The sequence below is a fragment of the Elephantulus edwardii genome, unplaced genomic scaffold (assembly GCF_000299155.1).
Source record: "Elephantulus edwardii isolate Elephantulus edwardi_28Jun2011 unplaced genomic scaffold, EleEdw1.0 scaffold00020, whole genome shotgun sequence".
In the NCBI taxonomy this organism is placed as follows: Eukaryota; Metazoa; Chordata; class Mammalia; order Macroscelidea; family Macroscelididae; genus Elephantulus; species Elephantulus edwardii.
In genome coordinates, this window is record NW_006399770.1 from 26,207,603 (window position 1) to 26,220,221 (window position 12,619).

Consider the following 12,619-nt stretch of genomic DNA (forward strand, 5'->3'; position numbering starts at 1 on the left):
CTACTACTCAATGTCATCTTTGAGGCAGGGCCAAAAAAGAATAAAGTATGATTTTGTCTAGTACTTTAAGGCAAATGCAAATCAATTGGATAATATTAGTATACCAGACAGGCTGAACAAAAGTAGAGAAAACATTTTCTTCCCCTCTAATGTAGATTCATTGCATCACATATTATTAATGTAAATGTTCTCCTTCAAACCACCCAGGCAACAATATCTCCTCATTAAACTAACAAATGCTGAAGGCATTTCCCACTTCTTTACAAATCCACCCCACACTTTTCCTCCCTTCTTTCATATTACACAGGTCTAATTTGCACAGCATTTGGGTGCATTTCATTAATTCCTTTAAGTAGGTTGCTTCTTCCTAATGAGCTCACTCACACGAAGGCACCTAGGCTCTTTCCTCTGCTGGGAGAGAGAAGGTGTGATCCTGACAGACAGGGTGAGAACAGAAGGATAATTCGCTTGGAGCTGATGGCCTGAGAATCTGAAAACTGTATAGGAAGAAGTAGGATTGTTTCTGTTGACAAGTACTTTTCTTCCTGTTGAAGCTTGTTCTTCACATCCACCTCTGATGCTGAGGAGGCAAACCCTCTACTTGTAATCTATACATGGGCATCTCTATCGCACACTTCCTGCCCATCCAAATTTCGGCTGACACTTTTGTATTTTTTCCAAAGGTTCTCTACTAAACTGAGGTTAGAACACAAAACTCTCATTGTCATCAAGTTGAAACTGACTCATAGCTGATCTCCAGAGGATAGTGATATGGAGCTTCGATGTCAACCCAAAAGACATGTGCAGCTGCTCCACAGGAGAAAGATGGGCCACCCTCACTCATGCAATCTACTGCTCCTGAAAACTTGCTGGAGAGTTAGTTATGAGTGGGTTCCAACTTGGTAGCACATGACAAGAAGTGGCATGGCAGGAGACTATCCACCATTCTCCCACGAATCTGTCAGTGGATCAGAACTATGACGGAAGCACTGAAAACAGAGGGTTGGTTTGAGTTCTAGCTCTAGACCTCCGTATCCACGGTAACTTTCTGGAATGCTTTCATCACTCTCTATACCAGGACTCCAGAAAGTTCTCACACTACATCCCATTCCTCTTTTTCTCCAATAGCCAGACCCCATTGCATTTTCTCAAACACCAAATCTTCATATTTTCTTATATTTGACCATTTACTTGTATTAGGTTTTTCTGCTGAAAAAGAATTTCTTCATAAAGGTTTTCTTCACTATCTTTTTTTGAAATACTGCCCCTTTCACCTTGTTTGCCTCTTATTTTGATCTTTCTCCCACAATCATGCTTATTACCAGTTGGCTATATGTGTTTGTGTGAAGACATGTGTAAGTGGGCAAGGTCCTTAAGTATAGGAATTGTGTCAAATCCATTGTTGATGTCTCAAAGCCTAAAACAGTGAACTACAAAGAAAAGCCTTAATATTCTTTGAATGAATGAGTGAAAAATTTGCAAGATAAGAGTAGATTTTATAGTTTAAACTTTTCATCAGCCAAGGTGTCCCTGGTTACAGCTTCCACTTTTTTCCACCCTGGGTCGCTATGAGATGGAGCCCACTTGAATGTCTGAAAACTCTTTTTTCTCCTCTCACTTTCAAACATCGGGCCTCAGAAGTGATCATTTCCTAAATGAGTCAGGACAGGATGAAATTAACTCCTTTGAGGACATACACCTCCCTCTGCTTTATCGCTGTTTCTCCAGCACAACCTGGCAGTTGTTCAGTAACCACTGATTTAACAAATCAATAGGAAAGTACATGTGTATGTTTCCTAAGAACTAACTTTGTAAGTGGAATTCCTAGATGATGCAAATGGTGAATGTGCAGGGTTGCTAAGTGAGAGGTTTGATGTTTGAGTCCACCCATAGGTACCTTGGAAGATCTGATTGATCTTCTTAAAGGTCACCACCACTAAAAACCTTACAGAGTGTTATTCTTTTGTGACACACAATTTACCACGAGTCTAAGTTGAAGGCAATTCAATTACCATTGTGCTGGTTTGATTTAAATTTTAGATCCAACTCAATTTCTCCTTCTGCTACCGCACGAAGTAACCCACGCTTTCAGATGAACTTCATGCTCTGACCTTTCAAGTTCCACATCAATGGTCTGCAGCGTGCTTTAAAGAGCCCTTCTCTTGGAATTCCCACTACCAGGTGCAGCCCTCATCTCTTCAGCATGGGCTGTGTTTAGCACCTTCAGTCTAAGGAAAAGAATAGCGCAGAGAGGCAGAGGTGTCACTTCGAAGATGAGGTTATAAAAAGACTGTGGTTTCATTTTGGAGCCCTTGCTCTCTCACTGTCTCATGGAAGACTCATTTTTGGAGAAGTCAGGTGCCATGTTGTGAGGCAGCCCTGTGAAGAGGTACAGGGGGGTGATCTTGTGGGTGGCTCCACTCACCCCGATTGAGGCTTGCCTTGGTTGACATCTTGATTGAAGTCACAGGAGACACTGAACCAGAAATCACCCCACTAATACACTTGGTAATTTCTAACCCACAGGAACACAGGTTTCTTGCCCTGGCAGAGATTGCCGCATGGTTCAGAGATTGTATTCGATAATTAGACAGAGGATGGCAAGTTGAATGTACTCAGTGGCACAGTGGAAGAAAGGCCTGGTAATTAACTTCTGTTAAAACGACAAGAACTGCCAAGGAAACAGTGGTGCGGTTACACTCTATAACTATGGAAGGACCATGAGTTGGAATTGACTCAACAGCAATGAGTTTCATTTTAGTTTGGTTGTCTTCAGATGAGTGATCTTTACATGCAGAAATACATAATTAAATATATGGCAATGGATAATAAGCACTATTATATATCATTATGTATATTATATATATATTAGATATATAATAAAGCATTATTCTTTAGTAGGAGTGTCTGAGTTGTCCTTCTAATAAATCACTTTAAAAATATTATTAATGTGAAAATTCACTCATAATATTTCTCCAAAAGGCTAGTATATGCACAAGAGAGATTTTTTTTTCATATCTTAAGTTCATTTTTAACATTTTCGAAAATTTCTTTTACTGTCTATATTAAAAAACAGTGGCCCAAAAATTCAACTAAAAAACTCCATGAAACTCTATTGATTACTAGATATATATGTGCCAGGCACACTTCTAAACATTTTACAACTATTACCTCATCTTAGTTAATACTCACAAAGATTTTCTGAAGTAACATGGTTACTTATTTTAAATTATCTGATTTTTAAAAATTCTCTGATTTAAAACTATCTAGAAATGGAGGCACAGCCTGTGATAAATGGTAGACACAGGTAGTCTGGCTCTAAAACTAAGGCTTTAAAATGGTCATTGAAAAGACAGAAGAGCAACAGAAGAACAAATTGGATGTCAGAAGAGACTGAAAATTGCACTGGAGCACAGAGAAGCCAAAGCACAAGGAAAAATTCAAGATACTAAAGAGTTGAACAGAAGATTTCAAAAGGCAACATGGGACAACAAAGCAAAATATTACAATGAAATGTGCAAGGAGTTGGAGTCAGAAAATCAAAAAGGCCTAACTCGATCAGCATTTCTTAAGCTCAAGGAACTGAAGAACAAATTCAAACCTCGAGTTGCTATAATCAAGGATGCTTTAGGCAGAATAATAAATGACCCAGGAAGTATTAAAAGAAGATGGAAAGAATATACTCAGTCACTGTATCGAAAAGAATTGGCAGACACAGAAGAATTTCATGAAACAACATATGAGCAAGAGCCTACAGTGATGAAGGAAAAAGTTCAGGTTGCTTTGAAGGAAATGGCAACAAATAAGGCCCCAGGAATAGATGGTATACCAATTTACATATTTCACCTAACAGATGCTGCCCTGGACATGCTCACCAAGTTATGCCAAGAAATCTGGAGAACAACCACTGGCCATCTGACTGGAAGCGATTTATATTTGTTCCCATCCCAAAGAAAGGTGACCCAGCAGATTATGGAAACTATAGAACAATCTCATTGATTTCACATGCAAGCAAGATTTTACTGAAGATTACCCAAAAATGACTGGAACAGCACATCAGCAGAGAACTGCCAGAAGTCCAGACTGGATTTAGAAGGGGTCATGGTACTAGGGATATGGTAGCTGATGTTAGATGGATCTTAGCTGAAGGCGGGGAATACCAGAGGAATGTATATCTTGTGCTTCATTGATTATGCAAAGGCATTTGACTGCATGGATCATAACAAACTGTGGCTGACTCTGAGAAGAATGGGAATCTCAGAATACTTGGTTGTTCTAATGTGAAGCCTATACTTGGACCAGGAGGCAGTTGTCAGAACAGAGCAAGGGAACACTGCATGGTTCAAAACTGGGAAGGGTGTACGCCAGGGATGTGTCCTATCTTCATACCTTTTCAACCTGTATGCAGGACAGATTATCTGGGAGGCTGGGCTCTATGAGGAGAAGTGTGGTGTCAGGATTGGTAGAAGATTCATCAACAATCTGCGTTATGCAGATGATACAACCCTGCTTGCTGAAACTGAGGATGACCTGAAGCACTTGCTGCAGAGGGTCAAGGACTAGAGCCTTCACTATGGATTGAGGCTCAATAGCAAGATGACAGAGATTCTCACCACTGGGACAATTGGCAGCATCATGATGGATGGTGAAGAGACTGGGATCGTTCACAGCTTTAGTTTGCTTGGCTCCACAGTCAGCACTCTTGGCACCAATAGCCAGGAAATTAAAAGACGTGTTGCAATGGGAAAGACTGCTGGTAGGGACCTCTCAAAAGTACTGAAGAGCAATGGTGTCTCTCTGGAGACTAAGGTGCGCCTGAAACAGGCCATGGTATTTGCAATCGCTTGTTATGCATCAGAGAGTTGGACAATGACTAGGAAGGTTAGAAGGAGAATTGATACCCTTGAGTTGTGGTGCTGGAGAAGAGTGTTGAGGGTATCATGGACTGCTAGGAAAACAAACAGATTCATCCTGGAAAGGGTTAAACTGGGTGGCTCCCTGGAGGCAAGGATTCTGAGGCTCTGTCTAACATACTTTGGACATGTTGTAAGGAGAGACGGGTCCTTGGAGAGGGACATCATGCTTGGCAGGATGGGGGGACAGCACAGGAGGGGAAGGCCCTCTATGAGGTGGATTGATTCAGTGACTGGGGTAATTGAGATGGGTGTATCGTAGACAATTTGATTGGCACAGGCCAGAGCAGAGTTTAGGGCTGTTGTACATAGGGTTGCTATGAGTCGCAAATGACTCGACCGCACATAACAACATACTACTTAGAAACGGGAGCAATGGTGGTCTAGTGGTAAGGAATTGCACTGCCAATTCAAAGCACATAGTTTGAATCCACCAGCCTCTCCATGGAAGAAAGAGGGGTAATCAACTCCCATGTGATTCCCTGCCCCTGAAAGCCTGCTTGAGGGTCAGCTCTGGAGTCACAACAACACACTTAGAAAATAAGACCAGTTATACAGAACAATAAAACAGGTCAAATAGCATTGCCTGCCTCCATTTGGAAGGATTACTGAACCAGGATTTGAGGGTTTCTTTGAGGAGTCCTGGTGGTGGTGTGAAGTAAACATTACATGGTTAACCTGAAGGCCAGTGGTTCCAACATGGCAATCTGCTTCTATAATGATTATTGTTATTATGTAAGGTGCCATAGATGTCGCTCTGACTCATAGTGACCCCATGTAGAGCAGAACAAAACCTTGTCTGATTGTGTACCATCCTCACAATCTCTATTGTGCTCAAGGCCATTGTTGTAATCACTGTGTCAATCCACCTTACTCAGAGAAGCCTTCTTTTTCATGGTCCCATTACTTTACAAGGCATGATGTCTTTCTCCAGGGAATCGTCCATCCTCTAAACATGCTCCAAGTGAGACAAAATCCATCCTTATGTATAAGAAGGACCCTCCCTGCACTTTTTCAAAGACAGAATTGTTCAGTTTTTATTGCCCATTATCACAATTTAAAAGCATTATATTCTGGCTTCCTTATTCATTGTTAAACTTTTGTATGCATATGAAACAGTTGAAAATTGCTATTAGTCTAGTTGTAAGGATTTTTATTTTCTTTATGTTGATATATAATCAATCCACACTGAAGGCTGCTGGTTGGGGGGGAATGGGCAGCGTCATTATAAATAGATAAAAGTTTGAAGTTGCCAAGGATTTAATCTTATTTGATCTACAATCAAAAGTCATGAAAGAAGAAATTAAGAAATCAAACCGCATTGCATCTGGCAAATCTGCTCTCAAGAACTTCTTTAAAGTGATAAAAAGCAAGGATGTCGCTTCAAAGATGGAGGTATGTCTGATCCAAGCTGTGGCATTTTCAGTTTCTTTGGACTCCTGACCCTTCAGTTAGTGGCCTACACGTAACACACTACATCCAGGACTCCTTGAATAGAAGGACACACACAAAATATACAAATGAGAAATGGAGAAAGGCCCTAAATTATCAATGCAAAAACTAATCACTTTCTGAGGAGAGGGCACTCAGACTATTAGAAAAACCCATCATCATTCATTGATTGGACAACCATCCATTACTCAGTTTATTGATCCTTCGATCCATTTCAATCACATTGATATATACTAACAGCAGGAGGTACAAGATGTGCAAGACTTGTGACCCAGCACGCTCCCACCTGATGGAAGATCTCACAGCATTGGCAGGAGCTCACTGGAATGATTCTCAAAAGAAAGGCCATAGGAATTGCAGAACTAATTCTGGAAAAATCAGATGTTCCTGTGGCACTGCTGTGTGATAGCTGCCTGTAAAAAGTATTCGTTTGATGTGGAGAGAAGATTCCTAGTTCTGAATTCCTACAGGATTTTCAACCTGTGTGGCTTTGGGCAGGGCAGGTCATTTTAAAGAGACTCAGTTTGATTTTTTTTAAAAAAAAAAATGTATAAAATGGAAAGAATAAGACAGCTCCACTTTAATCCACAATCAACATCCATGAAGCATTCTCACCACTGTAGCATTGGAAATGACTCAAAGCAGACTCTCCAGTGGTTTTTCAGAGGCTGTAATTGCATAAGAAGAGACTGTCCTTCTTTCTTCTGAAGAGTGCCTCATGGATTCAAACCATTTACCCTTGGGCTCTCAGTGCAATGTCCTACCCACTAGGCCACTCCATCTCCTTTCCATAGAAGGAGCAGTCAAAAACCAAATTAACATATTGCATTGCCAATGATCTAATTAAAGTGCTAAGAAACAAGGATGACATTGCAAAGACTAGGGTGCACCTGACACAAGCCATGGTACTTTCAAGTTCTTCAATGCACATGAAATCTGAACAATGAATGAAGAAGATCAAAGGAGAATTGATTTATTTGAATTGTGGTGTCAGTATCAAATACACTATGGACTGCCAAAATTGAGAGAAAAAAATATATTTTGGGAGAAGTACAGTCAGAGTGCTCCTTGGAAGCAAAGGTTGTGAGATTGTCACATATACTTTGAGCATGTTGTCAGCAGGGGGTTAGATGTTAGGAAAGGATATCATCCTTGGAAGGGAGAGGATCAGCAGAAGAGAAGACCTTTGATGACATGAATTGACACAGTCACTACAGCAGGCTTAAGCATGGTGGAAGTTGTGAAGATGTTACATGGTTTCAAACACAGGATGCTATGAGTCAGAATCAGCTTGTTGTTGTTGTTATTAGGTGCTGTCAAATCACCTGTGACTCATAGTGACCCTGCATACAACTCTGAACCTTGTTTTATCCTGAGCCAACATTATTGTCTCTGACATACCTACCCCCATTACTCTAATCACTCAGTCAATCCATTTTATCCAGGGTCTTCATCTCTTGTGCTGCGCCTCTGCCCTCCCAAGCACGATGTCCCTCTCCAACCAACACTCCAACCCTCCTTGCAACATGCCCAAAGTATGTTAGATGGAGCTTCAGAATCCTTGTCTTCAAGGAGCAACTTGGTTTAGCCCTCTCCAGGATGAACCTGTTTGTTCTCCCAGCAGTCCATAGTATGTTCAATACTCTTCTCCAGCAGCACAGCTCAAAGTCATCAGTTCCCCTGCTATCATCTCTAGTCGTTGTTCAGCTTTCTGATGCATAGCACGTAATTGTGATGACCATTGCCTATATCATGTACACCTTAGTCTCCAGACTGACATTGCTGATTTTCAGTACTCTAAAGAGGTCCCTGACAGCACATTTTTCCCAATGCAAATCATCTTTTGATTTCCTGGTTGCTGATACCAAAAGACTTGATTATGGAGCCACCAAACTAAAGTTGCTAGTAATCTCAATCTCTTCACTGTCTAACATGATGCTGCAAAGCAGTCCAGTAGTAAGAATCTGTTTTCTTGATGTTGAGCTTCAATCTATATTGAAGGCTGAAATCCTTGACATTCTGCAGCAAGTGCTTCAGGTCCTTCTCATTTTCAGCAAGCAAGGTTGTGTCATCTGCATAACATAGGTTGTTGATGAGTCTTCCTCCAATCCTGATGCCACATTTCTCCTCATAGAGCCTAACTTCCCAGATGATCTGTTCTGAATGTAGATTGAAAAGGCATGGAGATAGGATACCTCCCTGGTGTACACCCTTCCCGATTTTAAACCGTGCAGTGTTTCCTTGCTCTGTTCTAACAACTGCCTCCTTGTCTACGTATAGGTTTTGCATAAGCACAATCAAGTGTTCTGGGATTCCCATTCTTCTCAGAGTCAGCCACATTTTGTTGTGATCCACACAGTCAAATGCCTTTACACAGTCAATGAAACACAGATGAACATTCCTCTGGCACTCTCTGCTTTTCAGCCAAGTTCCATCTGAAATTAGCTAGAATATCTCTAGAACCAGGGCCTCTTGTAAACCCATCCTGCACATCTGGCAGTTCTCCATTGATGTGCCGTGATGGCACCTACCAATAACCTTGACAGCAGGTGGATCTGGGTTTATGGTAACTGCCTCCAGGAGGGCAGTTCAGTGGTAGAATTCGACGTGAGAGGCCCGATGTCAACTGTCAGCTGATGCACCTCACATGCAGCCACCGTTTGTCTGTGGAGTTTTGCAGGTTGCTCTAAAACTGAACAGGTTTCCACAGACCTTCCAGACCAAGACAGACTTGGAAGAAAGGTCTAGTGGTCTAGTTCCAAAATTCAACGAAAGCCCTGCTAATCACAATGGTCTGATCCCAGCTTCTCCAGGAGATGGTACAGGATCAGGCCGTTTTCATGGTATTGAGCATGGTATCATCATCGCCGTGAGTTGGGGGCCCCTCTGGGGGCAGTCAACCATTCCAGCACCTGACTCTCCTGACTGTGTGTTCCAAACCTGACGATATGGGTGAAAGGACCTTGAAAACTGTAGAGTGCAAATGAAAGATGTATTATTGTGGGGCTTTTTAAACTAAAAATTCTTGCTGTTGATTACCTTTATATAAATCAATTGTACTTTCACCATCAGTGACCAGGATATGATAAAAATAGAGACAACTGAAACACAAAAAATAGAGACAACTGAAACACAATGCTGGCGGGGCTGGAAGGTGCTGCGGAGGTGCCCAGTAACACAAACTCCCAGGCAATTAATTCAGAGATGGAAACATCAGGACATCAGCCAAGACCTGGTCAGTATTTATCTGTGCTCCGCAGAGTAGCTGTGGACTTTGAGGTTTATTTGAAAACATCCATACAGAACTGCCAACTTTTATTAAGAGTGCAACATCTAAGCACGCTTATTTGTTGAGCCTGGGAAGATAATTTGGTTTCACAAGCAAGTGTGTGTGTGTATGTGTGTGTGTGTGTGTGTGTGTGTGTGGGAAAGGAACTGAGTCTGTGCAAGTATGTGATAGACTCAACAAACAACACGTGCTATTTTGGTGTTCACCTCCCCCAACCCAGGACCCTCCATAAAGACCTCAATGACCACTAGGGGGCAGGGCACAGAGTATTGCATCCACTCATCATCCAGCAACCCCGCTTGCTGAAACTGGGAGGACCTGAAGTGCTTGCGGCAGAAGGTCAAGGACTGCAGACTTCAATATGGATTGAAGCTCAACATGAAGAAAACAGACTCTCACCACTGGGCTGATTGGCAGCAGCATGATAGATGGTGAGAAGATTGTTAACAGCTTTAGTTTGCTTGGTTCTACAATGAACACTCTTGGTACCAGCAACCAGGGAATCAAGAGCCAAATGGTACTGAGAAAGTCGGCTGTTAGGGACCTCTCGAGTAGTGAAGAACAACAATGTCAGTCTCGAGACTATGGTGCACCTGATCTAGGCCACAGTCTTCATAATTGCTTATTATGTGTACGAAAGCTGGACAATGACTAGAGAAGAAAGAAAGAGAATTGATGTCTTTGAGCTGTGGTGCTGGAGAAGTGTTGAATATACCAAGGACTGCTGGGAAAACAAATAGTTTCAAACTAGGGAGGGTGAAGCCAGGCTGGTCTTTGGAGGCAAAGATTCTGAGGCTTTGTCTGACATACTTTGGGCATGTCACAAGGAGGGTCCAGTCCTTGGTAAAAGAGGGACATCATGCTTGGAAGAGTGGAGGGACAGAGAAAGAGAGAGAGAGACCATCAATGAGATGGACTGACACACTGACTAGGGTAATGAAAGTAGATGTGGCTGAGTCAGTAAAGTCAGTACAGGAGAGAGTAGCTTTCAGGGCTGTTGTACATAGAGTCATGTGAGTCACAAGTGACTTGATGACATATAACAACAACATCATCATCCTGTTGTGAGCCTGGCCATATTTGGAGTCAGTCTGTGTGAATTCACTGTGCCTAAGAATTCTAGACCTTTCTGTAATTGCAGGGGCAGAGGCAGAGACCAAAGCACTGCAGATGAAGTTTATGTTTTCTCTCATTATCTCCATTAATATGGCCTAACTGATGGCACCTAACTTCTAGAGTAAAACCTCTTCCTACACCTACTTTTTTGCAGCATTACTTAGAATAAGGTGCCTTATAAAGTGTGCAGGACGTGGGTGCATACATTTGTAATCAGAATCCAACTAATCCCAGAAAACTAGTTTTGGTGAAAAATGAAGTGACTAATGGACTAAGTCTAAATGATTATGAGCTGGATGAAAATTCCATTTTCCTGGTCAAAAAAATGTGAAGCTGTTAAATTCAACTTTGGAGACTGTGGGTTTGCATATTAATCTTCCTGAACATACATACACACCTTTCACTCGATCTATAATTTGAACACTGAAAACTATGCTATGTTTAACAAAGCCTAGGCTATCCAAAAGTATGAAAAATAAAGGCAGAAAGTATGTAATTTGATAAATGAATGTTTTACTGTTCATAAAAGGAGATCAATATTCTTTGAGTACCTACGATGTGTCAGGCTCTGTTTTGGTAATCTTTTCTCCCAGTCCAAGATTGCTTTTATTCTTCCTAACACTTTCCCCTCAAATATCTATTATAAAAAAAAAAGAAACCCTCTCACAGCTGCTGAGTCATTTCTGAATCCTGGTAACCCACTACTGGGTTTCGGGGGCTATAGATCCTTATGGGAGGAGACTACCCATCTTTCTCACTTGGTGTGGCTGCTGGACTTGAACAATCAGCCACCCCAAATGCAACACACCTTACCATTCCTTTATTTCAGAAGAGGAAATTGTTACGCAGTAAAGTTATTAACAGAGGTGAAGATTGCAGCCCAGGTCTGATACTAAATCTCCCTCTCTTCTTGTAATGATGTCATTGTTAGGTGTCACGGAGTTGACTGCAAGTCACAGTGGCCCTGTGAACAGCACACCTGAACCCTTCCCTCTCCAGTCCCACCCTCACGATCCTGGTTAAGTGCAAGCCCACTGTGGTAATCATTGTGTCAGTTCATCTCACTGCGGGGCTTCCTCTCATTCACTGACCCTCTACTCTTCCTAGCATGTCTCTCTCCATGGACTGGTTCCTCCTGAAAATGTGCTCAAAGTAAGTGAAACTAGGTCTCACCGCCCTTGCCTCTAAGGAGCACTCTGGTTGCTCTTCCTCCAAGACAGATTTGCAAAGCCATGGTGTCTTCAATACTCTTCACCCACATCTGTGACAAGAGATGGTTTCGTTTCCTGCCTTGAGAGCCCTTTCATTTTAGACTTCACCCAATGTTGCCTCTTACTCAAAACAACAAGATTCCCTGGTGGAGCAGTGATTAAGCACTCCACTGCTAACAGACAAGTCAGTGGTTTGAACCTCTCAACAGCTCCGCAGAAGGAAACATGTGGCAAGCTACGCCTCAAAACAAAGCCCACTGCTGTTGAGTTGATTCTCACAGTGACCTGCCTTCAGGTTTTGAGGCTATAAATCTTCACAGGAGGGGACTGTCCGACTTCTTCCTGCAGAGTATCTGGTGCATTCAAATCGCTCCCTGATCATTCCATAAGCAGCACGACACAGAATGCATTACATGACCAGAGCGCCTTCCTGTAAAAAGCACAGCTTCAGAAATCCTATGGGGCAATTCTGTTTTGTTCTGTAGTTGTTACTCACTTGATGGAAAGTGATTTTGATCCAACAAATGAACTTTAATTATGTAAAGACATTCAAGGTTGAAGATGGCAGCTATGTAAATATGTTAACAAATGCATCTGAGGGAAACGACAATAAAGACTCAATAAAGCCAGGCATGGTT